The following is a 14,430-nucleotide window of genomic DNA, read 5'->3' on the forward strand; positions in this document are numbered from 1 at the left end:
ATAGATTGTGCTAACAGAAAATCCCAATAAACTGGAAAGTGCAAATTGTTTTTGTTTTGTGGTAGTGACCTCCAAAAATGTGTTTTAGAAAAATATTACAAAGGCATTCAAAATTGATTCTTATAATGGAACATATGATAACAGTGACAGTGTAGCACAATTTCCATTATAAAAATGATCGTTTAGAGAGATAAATAGCTTAATTGTGTAGTGAATATTTCAACTTCTGAGGTCTTGGAGTGAATTACCGAAACAAAGTGTTTTGGGATCACTTTACAATATTTTAATGATACCTTCCCCCCCTCCCCCCATGATACTTGGACCTGGTCGCCATGCCTTCCCTTACGATGATACCTGGATACGCACGCCACTGCCTCCACTTATTCATATGTGATGCAAAATACGCTTCCAAGATTTTTTTAAGTTTGCACCGGCCAGCAAAAACTTGTGTACAAGTCGAATTTCCATAAGTCGAGTATTATGTAAGCCGGGGAGTGCCTGTATATGTTATAACAGTCGTTTCACACAGTTTTCACTCTTTCCATCTGTGGTGTAATAGGAAATGGTGGCCCACTATGGAACGAGTGTTTGTACACCTCTGGCAGTGCAGTATACAATTTACTATGTGAAAGGACTATAGCATTCATTTAATAAAAATTATTTAATAATTTATATGATTAGGTGGTCCATAAGTAAGAAAACATGCTTGTCTGTAAAGTATTTTAAATATATATTTTAATGGTAGCACAGTAGAAGGTGCACACATAAACCTAAAAAAAAATTTACAATGTTCATTCAATATGCCTGCCATTTTGGTCTTTACAAAGCTAGTCTTTTGGACACAGAGCAACACATAGCAAGACACATTTCCTCAAAAATGTACTTAAGTTCAATAACTATTACTGCTGAAACTCCAGAAGAGACATCCACTTATTACTAAACACTTTATAATTTAAGAATAGCCACAGAAAGTAATCAGGTGTTAAATCTCGAGAGTGCAGTGACCATTCAATGGAACTTTGCTGTCCAATCCATCAAGGTGGGAAATTTTTGTTTAAGAACTTGTCTTAGTAAGCTGATGCTCAATCCTGTATAAAAGAATAATGCTGAAAATTTGATTTTGGACTGCATTAATGGAATGAAATTGTCTTTTAGCAGTCTCAGGTAGCTTTCTCCAATCACAGTTCCCTCAAAGATAAAAAGGCCCTCATGCCCAAATTCCAGCCAGACTGTCAAATGAGGGGCATTTAAATTCTTGTTAAAGAATAAATGAGGATTGTTAGGAGAGCAATGAACACATTTTGAAATGAATCGCCAATACCATGTGGATAATGCAAAATTAGTTTATTAATTTAAGTGCTTTGACATAATTCCTAAACTTATTACAAAGGTGACATTCTAGAATCCTTGCTGGATCCCATAATTAGATCATGCAGGACTATTAACAGCTCCTCACCCTGGCTTGTCTAACTATGCAGTGGGGTGAAGAGCTGTTATCACTCTTGTATTGATATTTGGGTTTGTAATGTTCCTGGCCAAAAACAGTTCAGCAAATTCCAACCTTCTGTTTGTGTCATTCTCATTCAAACTTGTAGCAACATGGGATAATAAACCTTATACAGGTAGGCCCCGATTTATGCCAGGGTTACGTTTCGCCTCCTCAGGGTTGTTAGCTGAAGCAGCGTAAATCAAGGAAGAATTATGATGTATTTAAATGAATAGGTTCCTTCACTATGAAAATTGAACCACGAGGGTTAATATAAGTGCTTTTTATATTAAATATTTGTGGTTATTTTATAATTATGAGATATAAATAATATTTATAAAATGCCACTCTTTGCCTCCCCCCATTGATATTCTTTGACAGTAGCGTAATAGGGTGGCATTAATGGGATGGGCCTGATGGAGGGTCAACCTGTTCAGCAGGTTCTTTGGCCTTAGAAAGGAACTGCAGCAATGACATCTGCTCAGTCTTTCTCTTTTTCTCTTCTAACATATTGTAGTAGGATGTTAGTAACAGCTCTTTGGATGGAAGAGTTGCATTCCCAGTCCGGGTCAGTATCACATAGTTTCACAGCCTGTTTGTATTTCTGCCAAAGCTGATTGAAGTGTCTTTGTGGTGAGTATCCTAATTGGCACAATGTTCTGCTGCTCTTCCTCCTCAGAATCCTGTTTAGCCAGTTGTGCAGTCAGCTCCTCTAAGTCCTCCTTTGAAAGAGGTTCACCATGGCTTTGCAGCAACTCACTGACATTATCAATGTCAACCTTGTCAAGGCCAACATCCTCAGCCATCCAAGTAACATCTTCAGCCACTGCTGAAACTGGCTCAAACTCAAGAAAGTTTCCTCCACAACTTCCTCCAAGTGCCATTCATTCATGATTGCGACACTTCTTTCCAGGCTGCAGAAATATTATGGCCTTAAGGATGTTGTAGGAACTTCAGTAGTCCCTCACAGTCACTGAGTTAGATGCCTTCACTGCCTCGACAATTCCTTTGAAAGTCATTTGTACGTAACTAGTATGCCTTGATGGCCACAATAATGTGCTGATCCATTGGCTGCAACAGTGAGGTGATGTTGGGTGCAAATAAACAACTTTCACATTCAGAATGTCGTTAGGGATATCTTCAAGGTTAGCTGGATGTCTTGGAGCATTGTCAAGGACTAAAATGTTTTTGGGCGAGTCGTTTCTGCACAAATTTGGGCCACCTCTGGAAAAAAGTATGACCATTCACTAAAATGATCTGGGTCACCGACTCCTTATTAGAGTGCCAGAAAACAGAAAGCCGAATCTTCCCAGGACCCTTCATAACACTTGGATTCTCTGAATGGTACACCAACATTGGCTTTAACTTAAAAGTGCCTAATGCATTACTGCCAAGAAGTAATGTATGGTGATTTTTTCTAGCCTTATAACCAGGGGCAGACCTTTCTTCACAGGCTATGTATGTCCTACCAGGCATGTTCTTCCAGTACAGCCCCGTTTCATCAACATTAAAAATCAAGTCTGGGGTGTCGCAGCCTTTATCCATTAACTTTTGGAATGTGGAGAATAATCTTCAGTACCTGCAGTGTTGGCACTAGCTGCCTCACCAGTAATTTTTACATTGTGATTTCTGTTTTTCCGGTTTTTGAACTGGCAAAACCAGCTCCTGTTAGCCGAAATGATTCAGTCCCTCCCAATTCCTTATTAATTTCATTGAACAAGCTCCTAGATTTGTCCATAACCAATGCTTGTGTTACAGGAATGTTATTTTGGTTCATATCGTCTACCACAGCAATAATAACTTCTCCATTGTCTCACTTCTTGAATAAATTGTTCTAGAAATGCTTACATTAACAATTCCTGTATGTGACTGCTTGATCTTCTCAGCATTATTCATAATGGTCATAACAGTAGAAGGTGCTAAATTTAAGATTTTGCAGACCTCCAAACGCTGCTTACCAGATTCCATACGACGAATAATGTCCATTTTCACTTTAATCGTTAGAGATTTGCAACTTTTTTAACATGTGCAGGCACAGGTTCGCCACTATGCTTAGAAGACATGGTTGCACAATTTATTTAAAATAATAAGGCACTAACGAACACAGGAAATAATTAAAATTTAAGGCACAGCTCACAACACATGCACTGGCGGACGAGAAGAAAACAACTGACGTTGACACTAGTGCTGTCTATGTACCCACTTCCTATGCTGCATTTATACTTGCACTTTCAAATTTTATATATATATATATTTTTTTTTTTTTTTTCCCATTATTTTTTTAAAAGGGCCTTAATGTGCAGTGGTGTAAATTGAAGCATCATAAAATGGGGCCTGCCTGTATTTAATTTTCTTTATGATTCTATTTAAATTTGTTTTAGTCATTTTAAGTCCCAAACTTTGTGGTCCTTGAGATTTTTTCGGACTTCTTTTGATATCTTCTCTTACAAGTTTCAAATTAGCAGGTGTTCTTGAGATACAAAGTCTACCAAGTTTAGGTAGATTATGCACTGTTCCCACTTAGACCTCTTCACAGTTTGCTTTATGGTCTTTATTGTGAGTGGTTTATGTCCAAAAGACTTTTGAAACTGGTACACAACTCTTCTGCAACATTTTCATATTTTGCATGCCACATTACAATTTCAATTCTTTCCTTCATTGTAAGGCTCATGCTACTTTTCCTATGTTCGAATTATTCTGAAACAATAAAAATAAAGATTATAAACAATTTTTCAAATACCCTGTCACATTTTCAAAATAGCTTCTTTCCTTATGGACTACCTTGTATATTTTAGGTTTTCATGCAAATAGGAATACAGAATTATATAGTTCAGAGGCATTAATATTTATTGAATTTAAAACATAGTATTATAATGTAATACTTGTGATGAACTCATAAAATAAAATGGAATGGATTAATATGATAATCAAATTAAATAATTTTATTTGGCACATTTTTGAAATTCAGTCAAAGCTTTTTATAGTGTCCACCCAGATCAATTGGGGAAAAAAAAAAAAAAAAAAAAAAAAGACTGTTATATTAAAAATTTACAAAATCAGAAAAAGAAGTATAATCTAATTCAGAATATGTACCACATTGTTAAACAATATGAAGATTGCATTGATTGTACAGTGTAGTAAGATTAATTTGTAAATTATACAATATCTATGATGTGTACCTGCTTACATATATAGTAAGGCCTAACCATAATTGGTTTCAAACTTTAATAAAATCTGGCAAAATGTGCTGTTTCTGTGGCAGAGCATGTTTTAAAAGATGATTACGAAGGCACATGAAAGTAGTTAATTCAGAATATGGTTTTTTTTTTTTTTTTATATGAAAACCCCAAACACGAAAGGTATCAAAACCTATAGTACTTAGTACCGTGCATGGGTTGAAGGAGAAGTATGGGGAAAGGGGGATGCCGGAAACTTTGCCCTAGAGACTAAACATGGGTTTCACCACTTCAAGCTTCCAATAAGCAAAGTAGTATTTCACCGGTTGATACCACATTGTTAAACAATATGAAGATTGTACATATTGCATTGATTGTACAGTGTAGTAAGATTAATTTGTAAATTATGTACAATATCTATGATGTGTACATGCTTACATATATAGTAAAGCCTAACCATAATTGATTTCAGACCAAAATCTGGCAAAATGTTCTATTTCTGTGGCAGAGCATGTTTTAAAAGATGATTATGAAGGCACGTGAAAGTAGTTAATTCATTTTTGCAGTTAGGCTGAGCTTGAAAAAATTAATGTATAAGCACTAATCCTTGAGTGTCCTTCAAAAACTTTGTGCTCGCCCATAGTGGGTTTCTCTTCTTCATTACTACAAATATCAGGTTACATTTATCTGCAATGAGTTCCTCTTCATTTGTGCATATCCTGAAACAACTTCTGCATCCATTTCTGCATGGTCTTCAAAACACGTTTCCCTCCAAGTTTAAGTGATGATGCACATAATCAAAAATTTCTTTACTATTATCAGACTGTTGTTTGTGATTAATAGATGATGAAGCATGCAAAGCTTCATTCATTGCATCATTCAGATTCACCACTGACTTGATCATCATCATTATCATCATCATCATCCGCTTCACTAGTATCACTGTAACTCTCATTCAATAAATGATCGCCATCCATTGCATTATTTATACCACCTTTTTTAAAGGACTTGACCACAATTTTGGTCTTAACATCATGCCATGACTTCAGCACCCATTCACACACTTGTGCTATTGATGGATGTTTCATCCTTCCCATAGGCATCGTATCATGGTTCCTCTCTATCATCCATTTATTCCATTGCTCCCACATGTTATTCTTGAATGGCTTATTGATGCTGACATCTAGCGGCTGTAACTGGGAAGTTAAGCCACCCGGAATTACCACCAATTCTGTATTCATCATTTCAGCCAGTCATTTGATGTTTTCGGTCCTATGTGATCTAAACTGATCCCATACAAGTAGTGCATTTTTACGCAGTAGTCCACCAGGATGCTTGTATCAAACTTTTATAAACCAGTCCTTGATACATTCTTCATCCATCCATCCCTTTGGTTGTACAAGTACATGAATTCCATTTGGCAGTTTATTTTTCAGTAAAGCTTTTCTTTTAAAAATTAACATTGGTGGAAGTTTTGGTCCCATGAACACAACAAGTTAAAACTGCGGTATAGTGTGTCTTTTCATGTCCAGTGGTTTTAATATTTATAGATTTTTGCCCTCTCAGATTTACAGTTTTGTTGGATTTCACATCAAAAGTCAGTGGAATTTCATCCATATTCCTGATTTGGCTGTTTGTAGTTGCTTTGTTTTCTAGCATTAAGGACAAATTTATGGAAATCTAATATTTTCTGTTCATACATAGCAGGCATTCTCTGGACTGTTCTAGTTGTACGTAAACTTAACGTGTTTCTTTTCATGAAGCGATAACACCAAGATTCAGTTCCTTTAAAGTTGTGTATCCCAATATCAGCTGCTCGTTTTCATTCTTCTACTGTTCTCATTTTAGTACTCACAACTCTAAGTTCCATTATCCAACTACACAAGTTTTCTTCCAAATTTGGCCATTTAAGTGGAATTTTATGAAAGTTGTGCTTTGTTTTATCAGCTACTTGTAATAAAACTTCTGCTTCCTCCATTGACGAATCATCTTCTCAGTAGGCAGTTGTCCAAAATTTCATTCTGCTGCTCTGTTCCTGTATTCTTTGGCATATTGTGCTACTTTTAGCTTAAATCCAATTTTATAATTTTGTCTTCTTGATATGGTTGCCATTGATTAGGGCTTAAATGTATAATTGGAATTCACTTGTTACTCCAACAACAGCCTGGTGATTACTGAAAAGTATACTAACATATAGTAGTTAACTATCTGTTAACCACTATACATTAACTCTCAGTTTTGCTCATGTGCTGTATCGTCACTTTCAGCTTCTAAAATGCAGGGCGATTTTTTTTAAAGGTATTTATAAGGAAAAAAAGTGTCTTATAAGCCGACAAATACGGTATGTATACCGTATTTGTCGGCTTATAATGATAGTAAAAAAATATTGTCTGGAAGTGACTTGTTATCATTTTTTCATGGAATTGCATATGAAAAGAGTGAAAGGTATTAAGATTTTGTTTTCAATTTTGTATAAACAAGTCTGGTTCTTGCCAGATGGTTGACACTGTTGCTGTGGATAGTTAGTGTGAATTTCATGTTTAAATTATTATGTAAAATGATTTATTTTGTATTTATTTTACAAAACATATATTAAGGATGGCACCTGAGTACAAATTGAGAAATAATAATAGGAAATAATAAAGTAAATACTGTAATGCAAAAAACTTATAAAATTAGGAAACAGTAAATACGTGCACACACCTGGTTCATGAAATTGGTGGCACATATCATCAATTAAAATTGAGCTATTAGTTGAATTTCATTTAAAGTTGGCTGCAGTCTACAGTAGTTACTCTAAAATTTGCTAGAGAATAGGAATAAGTTGGACTTAACATGCACTTCATGCCTTCATGGTTGCTTAATTTTATAGAAGATTTTATTATTTGTAATATTTACTGTGGTTGATAAGTTATTTTTATTAAAACAGTTTGCCTTCTACAATAATATTACTGTTTTTACTCTATCCCCCCATTCTTTTCCCATTGGTGAGATTTAGTGTAATTATCCTTAAAATAGTTATTTCTACTATTTGTGTAATGCATTAAGAACATTTATTATTAGTAGTGGCATATGATGCAAAAAGGAAATTTATAAAGCATCAGACAAAAAAAAAAAAAAGGTATTATTTTATTAATACATTTTTTTTGCATCACAGAACTACAAATTATTTCATAATTTTGTAGTTCTGTGATGCATAATTATTAAGGAAACTATTTCCCCACTCCCCTTGAATAATTGTTAATAATTTTTTTTTTTTTTTTAGGAATGATGTGACCATAAAAAAAGTGAACAGTAATACTTGGGAATTTGGTGTTGGACATCAGTGTTTTTCAAGTTTTTTGTGACAGTGTGAAGCCTTGAATTCTTTCAGAACAATTTTCACATAACCTTCAGTTCTGTATGGGCTGATGTTCTTCACATTCTGCAACATACAGCTTGACTACTTTCCCATAATTTAATGGCAATTACTACAGCAAATATTATAACTCAAATTCTTAATCTAAGTGGCTGTGAGAACTACATAATTAGACAAATGAAGGGATGCAATTTAGATACATTTTATGGTGGAAAAAAAAGAAAAAAAAAAAAAAAAAAAAAATCCAAGCAAGAACATACCTTTTGGACAGTGTTAAATTTTTTAAAATAGAAGTCTGCTTTTTAATCTCCACTAAAGTTTCCAGTACTACAAGAATGGATATGCATGTTCAAGAGGAAGATGATTTTGTTGGAGTTGTTAAAACTTATAAGAAAGCACGTAAAATAAAGCCTTATGTAGCCCATCCTAAATGCAGATGTATTTTTTTCAGGTTCATTAATATCTAATGAGATCATATTGTGTGTGTATATATATCTATATATATATGTAGATAAATGTGTATATATGTAGATATATATATATGCACATATATATATATATATATATAAAAATATATATAATTACTATTATTCTCATGATGTATCTTTGTAATGGGTGACTGGAAAAACTGAACTTTGATGGTTTTAGGTTTCTGCTGTTGAAACATGTATTATATTGCTGGTTCATAGGAAATTAGCAGGCACTGCAAGTTATTGAACCTGTCTTTTGCAAGATTTTAGGTTAGCCAGCTTAATTGTAAAATATGGAATGTTGAGTCACTGTTACAAAAAAAAAAAAAAAAAGAGAAAAAAGCAACATTGCAGTAGCTGTTACATGTTTTGTTGGATTATGGAAATTTGTTATAGACACATGTAATGATAGTAAAAAAATATTATTCACACTGTATTTCAGCAGTTTTATTAATTTATTAGTAATAGCAATATCAGTTTTTTCCCCCCTCTTGTGAAGAATTGGCATATGGCATATGTTAGAAGTTTAGTTATAATTTCATTATTTTAAACCCAAATTAATTTTTGATTGCTTTACAATGGAAGAGTAATTTTTTAGTATCTTGACATGAGTTTTCATTACTGTTTTCTGATGGCAGTAGTATCAAGATTAAGTTACAGGATGAATTTATTGATTTATAGTGAGAAGAGGCAAGGTGTAAATAAGTGCGCGTGTACACACACACACACACACACACACACACACACACACACACACACACACACACACACACACACACACACACACACACACACACACACACAGATAAGAAAGATTGATTTCTTTATATTAGGATATTTCATTTTAACAGCTATTCCTAGTTATGGCCCATTTAAAAACAAGTGGGATCATACCTAGCAAAGGAATTTTGACTGCAGGAAATTCTATGCAGATTTAATAAATCTTGCCTCTTCTAACTTATAGGCTATCTCCACCTTTTCAATTGAGGTATACATTGATGAAAGGTTGTTAGTTGTTGGTTGCTTGCTTGTTAGCCTGACAAAATAAAACTAATAGCAGGTGATTTACCTTTGTGTTAATTTCTCCACAGATTTTTTTTTTTTTTCCATCCCCGTCTCATAGACCAACATTTAAAACATTGAATAAAATTTACCACTATGTTAAATATTGAATTATGAATTTTAAGAGAGATAGAACTTGGTGCAGCGAGTTTGTGTTTACAATCATAGTTATATACATATATATATATTTTTTTTTATTATTAAACAGTCCAAGTAACCAAGGATTTTATTCCAAATTGGAACAGACTATACTTATATTGTGTCATAGGCATAATTTTTTTTATTTTACATCTGTTGTGCTATTCAATAAGTAAATACTAAACATGTGAAAAAATATATTCTGAAAGTAGTTCATTTTGTTTCCAGATGTATACTTTTTTTTAAAATTAGATTATTAAAAAAACAAACAAAAAAAAAAAACTATGTATAATATTGGCCTATACCAACTTGAATGTTATTGGATAATACAGTACATTATAACCTTATATTTAGTGCTGGAAAATGTGCTCCCTATCCAATCATTTAACTTATGTTAAAAGGACACATTATCAGGTTATTTGTGTGTCTATTATATGCCATTTTGTTTCATAAATTGAAGAATAAATTGAAATGTAGTGAAATATAATGTTAATTTATTTTGTATTAAGGGTGATAAAGCATTAAAATAAAATTTAATTACACTTAAATGTTATTAAAGGTTAAACTTACTGGTCCTTATCAAAATATATTTAGTCTTGTAGTTTTTATAAGTGACATTGGCAATTGAAATTTTTTTTTTTTTTTTAAGTTTATAAAATTAAAATTAGTGTGATCACTACTACTTTGGCAGATAGCTTTTTTTTTTTTTTTTTTTTTTTTTAACTATAAAGTCCATTGAAGGTCAGCCTCTTGCTAATAATATTAACTGCTGGGTACAAGCCTCCTCAAGTTCAGTTTTCAAAGAAAAATCTATTATGGTGCAATAATGAAAGATATTTTACCTCTTTTGGTATTGCACCAATAGATTTTTCTACATTGTATTCCATTGCAGTTATCCTTCATTATCCTGGTCAGGTATATTTCAGGCATTGCTAATTTTGCAGTGAATAAACTTAATTATACTAAATCCAGATTTTTGATATAATCTGGCTGTAATACGAAAACCAAAACAAGAGAATTCTTTTACATTTCACATTAGGCTCATTGAGAAGTTGTGGTTGGGATAATTCATGCTTTAAAATAATACTTTGTATTACAATAAATGTCAGTTAAAAATAGCCTAATTGATTATTTAGAATAAAATGATAATGGCAAAAAACACAAACTTCTCCAGTAAGTTCAGATTGTCACGTTAACCTTTTGTTGTAATCCTTAGAGAACTTTCCTTTTTAATAAATCCATATGTGAAAAATAATGTGCTTTAATGAATGGTGAAACCAGTTGTGTGCATATGTGCATAATGTTGTCAGATTTTTAACTGCTGGCAGTATGTGAAATCTTATACAAGATATCACTAACTTTAGTATGTTTTAAAAATTTTGAGACAGCTCCGCTTTATTCAGTGGGGACGTCTCAATTTTTAATAAAGAAACTGGCTAAAATTATGTTGGAAAGCATTGTGCTGCTCCAGAATGTATATGGGAAAGAAGTGGGGTTAAAAATGGCTACTATCAGCCAAGGAAATAAAGAACATATGGTCATTGTGGAGGCAAAATTTTCTGTTGTTAGAAAGAATTTGAAAATATGGTAAGTCTGACCAAATTACATTTCTGGCGTTAACATTTTTTGCAAGCATTTTGTAAATGCTTTCAAAAACATTAACTGATGCATTCCTTGGGGATGTCTATTGCTAATGGTTGATATAATATAGTTTTTAAAGTAAATGGGGGAGCAGAATTTGTTGTTATGCCACTGGTGTTGGTCCATATGTGTGGTTAATGAATTAAATAATGATAATGAAGAATACTTCCAGGTACGCTGTCACACCACCTCTGCTTGAATACGCAACCTTGCAAGGATCAGATCATGCCCATGGAACTCCTCACCTCAGTCAAACTATGCTAACTCCTCAAGATGAGATATTATCATAATGGCTTGTTCCACGAGTTTTGTTGTATGTACCTATACACAACAGAGGAACTTGTAATTATAATGGGGATGAGAAACAGCAGTGACAGCTCATTTTGACTGTATGTGAAAGTGATGCATTTCTTTTTTTACCCCCACTGATTAGGAATTTTCAACTGAAATTTATTCTTAGTAAGTACATTTCAAGATATATCTTAATTTAGAAATGCCCTTTGTGTACTTTCTCTTGTTTTTTTTTTTTTTTTTTGTGTGGGGAGGGGATTTAGAAAAGGGGTTAAGGAGCTTGTATTCTTAAGTCAATTATCCTTACATTCCCTGTTATTACATCCCTAATTGTTTTTTTTTTTTTTTTTTATGGAAGAGGCATTTCTGTTACATCCATATTGATTTGGAATAGCTGAAGGGACCCTTTACTTTCTTACATGTAACATTCTGAACATATTGCAGTGGTATTTACCTTTCCAGAAGATTATACCCAGTTTGGCATGTTTTTTATATATATATATATATATATATATATATATATATATATATATGATATGAAAAATGTTCTTGTTTGTGGTCCAGCTTGATATAGGTGAGAGAAGTTTGCCACTAGTTATTTGCCAAGTATATTATCATTAACTGTATTTAGCAGTCACTTGGAATCTAATCATGGCTGACTTAAATGTGTGTACTGTTTTATTTTAGTGTTCGCCACTCAACTACATTAGGCCTAAAATTATCAACTGTACTGACCTATAATTGATCGTTTTTTCTTTCTTTCTTTCTTTTTTTTTTTCTGCATAAGCTTTCCAAACTAGAAAACTCATGCAGCATTTCAGTAACTTGAAATGTGCTTGAGGAAATGCCTTTAAAAAAATATTTGTTTGAATTTATAAAAGCTAGAAATTTATTCTAGCTTGAATTAAATCTTTTATTACATTTGTTATTAAGAGTACATTCTTTGTTATTTAGAATGAATTAGTACAATACCAGGACAACTTATTGTGAAGGTAGTCTTTGCAATTAAAAGAAAACAAAAATTCTTGTTCTTTCCCATTTATAATACAGGAAGTCTGTAATGTTCGAATGGATTGTGTTCCAAGAGTTCAAAAGTGAGTTGTTCAACACTCAGAATACATTTTTTCATAGGAATAATGCTATAAAGTATACTCTGTTTTGCAAGACACTTGACAGCTGTAACTTAAAAATTGATGTTCTTTACCTCAAAATAAAATACAATAAATAAATATTATTAATATTTATGTACACTGGTTAAAATTCCTCTATAAATAAATTATAGTAAAATAGTATAATAAAATATATTCAAAAAAATAATAAAAATAAATGTACAATTTAAACTCAGAAAAAAACATTGCAAAACTAAAATATCTCGTGGCAAAGGAGCTTTTGACAAATTTATATTTACCTTTATCAGCCATTGTTTTTGTAATAACAGTCTCTTAAATACACAAAGAAATGTAGATGCAGCTATTACAACAGTTTACACTTTTGTTATCACATACTGTAAGTAGCAATAAACTTGGAAATCCCGCCCCTATTCATTTCCAACCTCTCATTACAACTCATATTATAGCAATTGTGATTCAAAGATGGCAGATATGAATGAACTATGAACACACAATTTGGCCACAGTAGCCTTTGTCATTAACCATCATTCCAGCAACAACCACCACCCCATTTGTTCATGGTATGTTTTATACTGCAAGTGTGAATCACTTTCAGCTATTGATGACACTGTTGTGATTTTTCCATTCAATAATCACAGCAATGTAGAGTCCACATGGTGCTCCTCTCTCCCTTTTTTTTTTTAATGAAACACCAAAACACAAAAGGTGTTAGAACCTGTAGTACTTAGAACTGTACATAAGTTGTAGGCTGTGAAGCAAGATGATAGTTGTTATTAGACTTGAATTTCTGTAGATTAAATTTTGGAAAATACTTGTAAAGGAAGGTTGTTCTGGAGAACAGAAGTAGAAGGAATAAATGAAGAAAGTTGGTTCTGAGTTGTTGGACAGTGAATGGACGTTGACTGGTTTGGAAGATAGTGATATAATTACAGCTGCCAATTCAGAAGGACAGGGCCCATGGAAGTATCCACAGAAAAGTCATGCAGCAGAAACTGAATGTCTGAGACAAACAGTGGAAAGACTTTGTAAGAAATGGGTCATTGATTAACTTGGCTGCCCTCTTTTGTACAGAGTCCAGGAGCTTGACAGAGAAACTTTGGGGGCACCATCCAAGATGTGGGAACAATATTCCATGATAGATTTGAGATTTTTAGAGTCGGTAGCTTTTGAGAAGAAAAGACAGATAATTCTTGACATTAGACTTGAATTTCTGTAGATTTTTAGGAAATACACGTGAAGGAAGGTTGTTCCAAGGGAAAGAAGTGGAAGACATAAACAAGGAGAGGAACAGTTAGTTCTGTGAGTTTGGAGTTGGACAGTGAATGAATATTGACTAGTTCTGGCATGTATTTGGGCTACTTTGGAAGAGAGCAAAAGAATTACAGATGCCAATTCAGGAGAAGTGTGCCTATGGAAGTATCTATATAAAAGGCAGACCATTAATTAACCTGTTCAGTTCTCTTTTGAATGGAGTCAAGAAACTTGAGAGAGGCTTTGGGGACACTACCTTAGATGTGGGAACAATATTCCATGTTAGGGAGGATTTCAGATTTGTTCAGAGTGAGTAGCTATTTAGAAGAAAAGTAATGCTGACAGCAAAAAAAAAAAAAAAAAAAAAGGCAGAGAAAATCTGCGATGTTAGGGATTACCCTGATTTCCCCCAATTTCTCTTGTTATG

The 14,430-nt window shown here is 33.2% G+C and overlaps 1 protein-coding gene across 2 annotated transcripts in view; it reads left to right on the forward strand.

Moving 5' to 3' along the window:
* LOC150077247 (YTH domain-containing family protein 2-like) overlaps nt 1-8,244 on the forward strand; it is a 144,722-nt gene extending 136,478 nt beyond the window's left edge. For both annotated transcript variants that reach the window (XM_090385624.1, XM_090385625.1), the window contains exon 5: nt 7,928-8,244. The gene's annotated coding sequence lies outside the window, so the exon portion shown is untranslated. The remainder of the gene's footprint in view (nt 1-7,927) is intronic.
* The last annotated feature ends 6,186 nt before the right edge of the window (nt 8,245-14,430 follow it).

This window comes from Mastigoproctus giganteus, chromosome 12 (assembly GCF_048544385.1).
Source record: "Mastigoproctus giganteus isolate SK-2022 chromosome 12, ASM4854438v1, whole genome shotgun sequence".
NCBI classification, from domain to species: Eukaryota; Metazoa; Arthropoda; class Arachnida; order Uropygi; family Thelyphonidae; genus Mastigoproctus; species Mastigoproctus giganteus.